Genomic DNA, 9,351 nt, shown 5'->3' on the forward strand with positions numbered 1-9,351 from the left:
TCACTTGCATCTGCCATTCTTCCAGGGTGGGCAAATCTTGTGTCTTCCAATATTCCATATTATTCTAACAGCAACCCTTGGCGGTAGGATAAGCTGTGAAATCTGACAAGCCCAAGGTTACCCAGTGAGCCTTAGGACTGTGTATGGCTTTGAAACTTGATCTGAGATGTGATCCCACCTCTGTACACCAAAATTAGCAGGGACAGCTTTCTGGTGTGTTTCTGAAATTGCAGTGGGTTGGACTAAATGACCCTTTGGGTCCCTTCCAACTATACAATGATCCACTCCTACGATCCTATCTATCTTTTTGGTGCTACTTGGCGTGCAATAGTCACTGTTGGACATGAAACAAACTTCAAAGCCTTGTTCATCTGTGAATTTAATTTAACGATGCAATTCACTTTCAGGGTTTCCAGACACAGGGTGCTAGATATAGCCCCCCTGTGACCAAAGACTGTTCCACTCCATTGTAGTACTAGGCGTTAAGCTGTTCAGCCCTGCCTTAAGCAAACATTCGCTATGGAAGCAGGCAGTGTTATTGCCATGTTGCTAATGCAAAACAAGTACTTCCAGCTTTTCAATTACCACTCCTCTTTGCTGGCAAAACATGTTAATCTAATTACTGTATTAGCTAAACATCTGCCATGATGCCCTTTCCTCAACAAGGGGTTGGATTAGTTTGGAATAGTCTGTCGCCTCTTGCTAGTGGCGGTTCCCCTTTCCTGCTGGTCTTGGCTGTGGATCTCCCTTTCCTAGACTGAGCAATTTGTTCTTGCTTACTATTACACCTGAGTTAACAAACAGGGTTCGGGACATCTCTCAAACGATTCCCTGAGCAATTTGCATTTCTGACTTCTGATAGCAGAGGCACTCTCATTTTCTGGGTTAAAGTTGCAGGGCACCCCCAAAAGGCTTCTATAGTCAGTAATGGTACTATGCCCTTGAAGGAGTCTGTTCTTGTGTTCTGAATCTCATCCAGGGTTGCAATGGGGAAACTCCCCCTGAGTGGAGCTGATACTGCTGCACCAGAAATGATTGGTAAAAAATGTGGCAGAATTCTTTCCGTGCAGGGAAGGCTGATTGGGAGAAAGCAAGGCCAGAACACTGGATCATGCAGAGAAGCAGTAGATAGCTGCCTCCTGTGAGTGAGCTTGCAGGATCCTTTGACGGTTTGCTTCTCATCGGCAAACTACAGGTACTTTTGGACACTCACTTGTCAAAGAGATTCAGTCACATACCAACAAATTCAGGTTGTGCAGTTAAAGTTGATTTGGAGTGCAAGCTCCTTATTGGTGGTATGAGTGTCACATTTCCAAATGTACAGTGGTACCTCGGGTTACAGACGCTTCAGGTTACAGGCTCCACTAACCCAGAAATAGTACCTTGGGTTAAGAACTTTACTTCAGGATGAGAACAGAAATCGTGCGGCGGCAGTGGGAGGCCCCATTAGCTAAAGTGGTGCTCCAAGTTAAGAACAGTTTCAGGTTAAGAACGGATCTCCGGAACGAATTAAGTTCTTAACCTGAGGTACCACAGTAGAGACAATTATTCTTACCCCCCCCCCATTTTTAACATTACCCTTATTAAACACAGTTGGTAGAAGATCATTCAACACCAACTTGGATGTCTTTACGAGAGGATTAGAGAAATTAATGGAGTACAGGTAAGGTAAAGGTAAAGGACTCCTGGATGGTTAAGTCCAGTCAAAGGCGACTGGGGTTGCGACACTCATCTCGCTTTCAGGCCGAGGGAGCCGGTGTTTGTCCACAGACAGCTTTCCGGGTCATGTGGCCAGCAGAACTAAACCACTTCTGTTGCAACAGAACACCGTGACGGGAACCAGAGCGCATGGAAATGCCGTTTACCTTCCCGCCGCAGCGGTACCCATTTATCTGCTTGCACCGGTGTGCTTTCAAACTGCTAGGTTGGCAGGAGCAGGGACTGAGCAACGGGAGCTCACCCCGTCACGGGGATTCGAACCGCTGACCTTCCGATCGGCAAGCCCAAGAGGCTTGGTGGTTTAGACCACAACGCCACCTGCTTCCCTTATGGAGGACAGGGCTGTCAATATGGCTATGCTCTTCCTCCACAGTCAAAGGCAGCAATGCTTCCGTGCACCACAGAAGACGGTGCTGGACTAGATGGGCCGTTGGTCTGATCCAGCAGACTCTTCTTAAAATCTTTAGATAAGTTTTTAAAATATTGAGCTTCTTTGGAAATACAAATTTAAAAATTGGTTACCACTTGGCTGTTTTTGTGACAACAGACTGATCCAGCCACCCCTCTAGAAGCAGAAAACCAACCAACTTTTGGAGCCAAGCATGGCAAGAATGGATGGTTATGTGCTCCTGATGCATCCACTGTTCAACAATCGCTTTTCCTCTCTGTTTAATGAGCTGGAAGATGGAGTAATGAGGCTGAATTTCCTGCCCAAGACAAAGGGTCTTTCTTCACAAGGGCTGGGATCCTGTTCCATGTTGCATGTTAAATTTCCATGAACCAGTCATTACGGCTTTTCTCCTAAGCTCTTGGAGCTGCGAGGACAGACTTCTTTTTATCCATTTTACTTCTCTCTCTCTCTCTCTCTCTCACACACACACACCATACATGATTGCGCATAACTCACACTCTCATCAGTAATACAGACTGGCATCTGTAGTACTGTTGGGTCATTGGGCCTTATGTCAAACAGCATCGCAAGAACGTGGAAATGAATGTTGTCCTGTCCCACCCCCCCAAAGAAAAGCAGAAGCCTTCATTTTCCCCATAGTGGAACATGGTAACTGTTGTTGTTTAGTCGTTTAGTCGTGTCCAACTCTTCATGACCCACTGGACCAGAGCACGCCAGGCACTTATGTCTTCCACTGCCTCCCGCAGTTTGGTCAAACTCATGCTGGTAGCTTCGAGAACACTGTCCCACCATCTCGTCCTCTGTCGTCCCCTTCTCCTTGGGCCCTCCATCTTTCCCAACATCAGGGTCTTTTCCAGGGAGTCTTCTCTTCTCATGAGGTGGCCAAAGTCTTGGAGCCTCAGATTCAGGATCTGTCCTTCCAGTGAGCACTCCGGGCTGATTTCCTTCAGAATGGAGTCCATGGGACTTGCAGTCCATGGGACTCTCAAGAGTCTCCTCCAGCACCATAATTCAAAAGAATCAATTCTTCGACGATCTGCCTTCTTTATGGTCCAGCTCTCACTTCTATACATCACTACTGGGAAAACTATGGCTTTAACTATACATGATAACTAGGAGCTAGTAATATTTGTTCTCATTGCTCATTTCTTAACAGCAGTCCAAGGCTTATATTGCCAAACCTTGGAAGACCTAATTCTTAATCATTTGGACTGCTGGTACTGGCAGACTGCCCTTATTGAGAAGATAATTTAGTTCCCAGCGTATCTAAAGGGTAGAGCTCCCCAATATGGCATGATTTTATTTCATACACGAATATTGAGGCACATGGTCACTTAGTGTCACCAATCTCTGCAAATGCCAGGCACCACTAATACTTAATGGAACCTTTATTCTTAATTGTGATAGAACCATAAAGGATCACAGCCTGGAAGGACACCGGTACAAAGACAGGGGGCAATTCAAAAGGCACAATAAGGTACTGGGTCATAAAAAGATTGCTTTACAAATAATAAAATAGGTAAAAATAAAAGTACTTTCCACCTGTTTGGCTTTCAGTGTGAACAGCATTGAATTTCTGCGCCCTCTAGTACAGACTTAGGGGTGGGCAGGGAGTAGCAGCAAAGATGGGGGGCTGGTGTCAGGATTGCCAACCATTTTTCGCTAGTGGGCACCAGCAGGATCTTGAGGAAGCGCAGGAGCGGAAGTCTCTGCTCATCAACTGGTGAGCAAAGACTTTATTCTTTAAAAAAAAAATATTGTTAGATTTTCCACAGTGATAACACAAACCACAAAGCAAGATGATACACAAAAATTGTAAAAGGAAAAAGAAGAGAGAGAGGGGGGAAGGGGGAACAATAAACAGATAAACAATAACAACAAATTTAATTCTTCAGAAATCCAACCTTTTAAACATCTTGGTTAACTGCCTCAAATCCCTTCCTTCTGAGTTTCCTTGTAATTAAAAGTAACAGCTTTCCAATATCATTATTAAACTAAAACAATTTCCAATTATTGTCCATCTTATTCACTTTTCTTAACATTTTAAATCCCATTTATTTAATTATGACTTAATTTAATCCTAGGCCTATTTGTTTCTCTTTCAAGTAATTTCTAATTTTTTATATTACAATATTTATTCAAATAGTCCTTGAATTTCCTCCAGTCCTCTTGAAACTCCTCTTCTTTCTGGTTGCGGATTCTTCCAGTCAGGTCAGCTAGCTCTGAAAAGTCCATCAAATCCTTTATTCTTTGCTCAGCCCTGCTTTGCCAGCCAGTGTGTCTCCCTGCAGGGACCAGGCTGGCAAAGCAGACCGTGCTCTGTGGTCCAACTTTGACAGGTGGGTGGGCAAAGGTTGGCCCACGGAGTGGGCAGAGAAAGCACCTCTGGGTCAAAAAGTTTGCCCACTCCTGCTCTGGATCAAGAGAAGGGGACCTTCTCCATCCCAAGGGCCAAATTCTATCATGGGCAAAGTTTGGGGGCTGCATGCCAGGGGTGGGGAGCCAGAAGCAAAATTGGGTGTAAAGTTCCAGCCAGGCAGAAATCTGAGGTCTCCCCACTCACCCGCCTTTCCACCCAGCACTAAGAGGCATTATCCTAGAATCATAGAATCATAGAGTTGGAAGAGACCACAAGGGCCATCGAGTCCAACCCCCTGCCAAGCAGGAAACACCATCAGAGCACTCCTGACATATGGTTGTCAAGCCTCTGCTTAAAGACCTCCAAAGAAGGAGACTCCACCACACTCCTTGGCAGCAAATTCCACTGTCAAACAGCTCTTACTGTCAGGAAGTTCTTCCTAATGTTTAGGTGGAATCTTTTTTCTTGTAGTTTGGAACCATTGCTCTGTGTCCGCTTCTCTGGAGCAGCAGAAAACAACCTTTCTCCCTCCTCTGACATCCTTTTATATATTTGAACATGGCTATCATATCACCCCTTAACCTCCTCTTCTCCAGGCTAAACATGCCCAGCTCCCTTAGCCGTTCCTCATAAGGCATAGTTTCCAGGCCTCTGACCATTTTGGTTGCCCTCCTCTGGACACGTTCCAGTTTGTCAGTGTCCTTCTTGAACTGTGGTGCCCAGAACTGGACACAGTACTCCAGGTGAGGTCTGACCAGAGCAGAATACAGTGGCACTATTACTTCCCTTGATCTAGATGCAATACTCCTATTGATGCAGCCCAAACAAAAATGTGCAGGCACCAGCTCAGCCCAGCTTTTCATTAAACCTGCAAGGAATGAGTGCAGAGATGTTGAAATGATTGATGGTGCTTATTAGTAAGATTGAAGGAAAATCTTTGAATGCACAAACCTGCTTCTATTTGCGGGATTTCTGCTTTGTGCATGCATCAGCCCCAGATATTAGAAGGGGGGGGGGTGTCCCCTGTCAATATCAGGAGGGCACCAAAACCCATTTGACACAAACATACCCATTCTTCTTTTTGAAGACATTTCTAGATTTTTTCTAGTACTAAATGTCAGAAAGACAACGGAGCCAGTGTGGTCTAGATATTAAAAGTGCTGGTCTGGAACCTGGGGGAGACCAAAGTTCAAATTCACACTCAGCCATGAAGCTCACTGAGTTGACTTTCTTTATCTGTTGATCACACTTATTGGAGCTTTTGATTGAGAAAATGTGAAGAAACATTTTCTTCTCCCAGCTACAACCATTTGCACATACAAAACCTAATCCCTTCACTGGGCCAAAGATTTTGGGTATAATATACAGCTGAGTGGTTGGGTGAAATTATGGAAGGAAGGTTTAAAATTTACTGCATGCAATGCCCTAAAAGAAAATGTGATGAAAATGATGTATAGATGGTATATTGCACCTGTCAAGTTAGCGAAAATGTATAAAGTCAGTAATAAATGTTGGAAATGTAAAGAAAAAGAGAGAACATTTTATCACATGTGGTGGGAATGTAAAAAGGTGAAATGCTTCTGGGAGATGATATATAATGAGTTGAAAAAAATGTTGAAATATACATTTATAAAGAAACCAGAAGCATTTTTATTGGGCATTGTGGGGAGTGACATAAATAGAAAGGAATGTAAGCTCTTTTTATATGCAGTAACAGCAGCAAGAATATTATTGGCCCAAAAATGGAAGCAAGAAGAGTTACCGACGATTGAAGAATGGAGGATGAAGTTAATGAACTATGCAGAATTAGATAAACTAATAGGAAGGGTTCGAAACCGGCGAGACCAGAAATTCACAGAAGACTGGAGTAAATTTACGGACTATTTGAAAAGTAATTGTGAAGAACAGACGACGTTTGTAGGGTTGCAAGAAATTTTGTAAGGAGTATTATTAGAAGTAATGTAAAAATGGACAAGGGGGAGAATGATTTTTTAAGAGATGTAAAGGCAATATAAAGTTAAGAAATGCATAAGAAGTGGTTAAAACGGTGGATCATCAGAGGTGCTGATGGAAGTCCAAAAAGGTTGTATAAGTGATAAGTTTTATGGTACATTTTATAATTTATGTGTTAAAATTAATAAAAAATATTATATATATTTATATATATATATACACACACACACACACACACATACATATATATGTATATATATATTCTGCTTCATTGACTATGCAAAAGCCTTTGACTGTGTCGACCACAGCAAACTATGGCAAGTTCTTAAAGAAATGGGAGTGCCTGATCACCTCATCTGTCTCCTGAAAAATCTCTATATGGGACAAGAAGCTACAGTTAGAACTGGATATGGAACAACTGATTGGTTCAAAATTGGGAAAGTAGTACGGCAAGGCTGTATATTGTCTCCCTGCTTATTTAACTTGTATGCAGAATTCATCATGCGAAAGGCTGGGCTGGATGAATCCCAAGCCGGAATTAAGATTGCCGGAAGATGACACAAGCTTGATGGCAGGAAGTGAGGAGGAATTAAAGAACCTTTTAATGAGGGTGAAAGAGGAGAGCGCAAAATATGGTCTGAAGCTCAACATCAAAAAAACGAAGATCATGGCCACTGGGCCCATCACCTCCTGGCAAATAGAAGGGGAAGAAATGGAGGCAGTGAGAGATTTTACTTTCTTGGGCTCCATGATCACTGCAGATGGTGACAGCAGCCACAAAATTAAAAGACGCCTGCTTCTTGGGAGAAAAGCAATGACAGGGGACTTCCGGTCGGCGCCAGCGTTTGATGGCGGTCCTAGCCTCGAGCTCCGAGGCAGGACTGCTCCGTAAGTTCGGGTCTTACCCGCTACGGCAAGCGGGGGACCCCTAAAATCACAGGCGCTGAAGCCTGTGAGCAAGGAGATTCGGTGGGCACCTTTGCGCCCCCCCGGCATCGTGAAAGAGCCTTTTTAAAGGCTCCGGAGCGGCATCGGGGTGAGCGCGGTGCTGAGGATCGCTACCCAGCTTACGGAGTGAAGCCGCGTCGCCATTAACGGAGAGCGCCGATTCCTTTCTGAAATCAACGATTGGCAACAACAATACCCGTGAGTAAGATCGCAAAAGTAAAACGGGACTTAAAAATTTAGAAGATTTGGCTGAAAACGGGAAGGCAAAATTAAGGAAGTCAGCCTCCCGGAACTGCATGACTAACGGAGCAATGAAAAGACTAAGCTGTGTTTAAATGGACTTTCCTTTTAACTCTTATTAAACCAGACATCGAAAGGATCTCCCCCCTGTTGTGCAGGAGAAGGGGGGGAGGAAACAGAATTAATTTTAACCTGCAAAAGAAAGGGATAAGGAATAAAAAACCTCTGCTGCCGATACTTCTGGCCAGGCTGCCGGAGCAGCGATCGCCTGAAAAAAGGAACTGTCAAGTGAGCTGTCAAAGGACAGCGGCTACAAAGTAAGACTTATTTTGAAACATACTCGGGACTTTGGTGGATTATAATTTTAACAGTAAAGTGCTACAAACTAAAGACTTTTAATGGGACTTTTGCCTTTGGACTTTCTGTTTCTTTGTTCTGGGTGCCTTTGGATGGTTACAATTTCCCCCTCTAGAGGGCTTTAGTTACATTACAGTGTATCCAGTGGGATTTTCCACTTGCAACTTTCCTGTGTGAATGACCTTGAGTTATGAGCAACCCGTCAGAAGAGATTTCAACAAGAAGTAAAACAAAGCAGGCTCAAAAACAAGCTCAAAAAAGAGGCTCCTTATCAGGAGCAGCAGCTGCACAAGAAAAAATAACAGCAGCATCAATGGAGTCAATGACACAGGCCCTGCTTAAAATAAATCAGTCACTAGAAGTGCTCACTAAGCAATCTGCAGAACTTACCAAACAGTCTACAGAGAACTCTAAGAAACTGACGGAATTGACAACAAGACTAGACCTGAATACAACAACAATTTCATCTAATACAGATTCTATAAACCGTTTGGTTCAAGAATCTACGGAAACAAGGAGAATAGCTGAGAGTGCCAGGTCCACTGCTGAAGAAACCAAAGGAAAGTTTGCGCCTATTGTAAAAAAAGTACATGAACATGATTCAGCATTAGCCCTACTAGAACTGGAAAGGAAAAGTAAGAATCTGAAATTAAGACTGGTTCCAGAAGAGGAAGAGGACAAGCTTGGGGAATTTCTCACAGATAAATTTCAAGACTTCTGGAATGATGAGCTAGATGGAGAGGAAGATGAATTTATGATAACTTCAGCCTTTCGGATTGGCAGGAAGCAAGGGAAGAAGCCAAGAGACTGTTTAATTACCTTAGGATCAAAGGAACAAAGAGACAAAATATTGAACCTACACTTCCAGAAGGCCTTGGTCATTAAAAATTCTCAGATTCAAATCTTCAAGGATATTCCTAAATATTTTTTGGAGGTTAGATCTCAATTTAAAGAACTAGTTGATCTACTTAAGAAGAACAATATCCCATTCAGGTGGGAATTTCCACAAGGGCTGTCCTTTAGCTACAAAGGGAAGAAAATTAAAATAAAAACAAACCAGGATAAAGAGATCTTTTTGGAAAGAAATCAAGAGGATCTTCAGAAAGGAACTGTCAGTGAGGAGGAAGTACCGGACATCTCAAATCTATCTTTTGGACTGAACCGAGCACCGACTGAGGAGGAACAACAACTGGGTGCAGTCGGTGGAAGATCTACCCAGTAACCAAAATGTCTCTGCAACTCTTCAGTTGGAACTGCAATGGTTTGAACCACCCTCGAAAAAGGGGCCAAGTATTTCATTTATTAAAGAAGGAACATCTAGATGTAATCTGTTTACAAGAAACCCACATTGCCAGGATACATA

This window comes from Podarcis erhardii (assembly GCF_964252035.2).
Source record: "Podarcis erhardii genome assembly, chromosome: 1".
NCBI classification, from domain to species: Eukaryota; Metazoa; Chordata; class Lepidosauria; order Squamata; family Lacertidae; genus Podarcis; species Podarcis erhardii.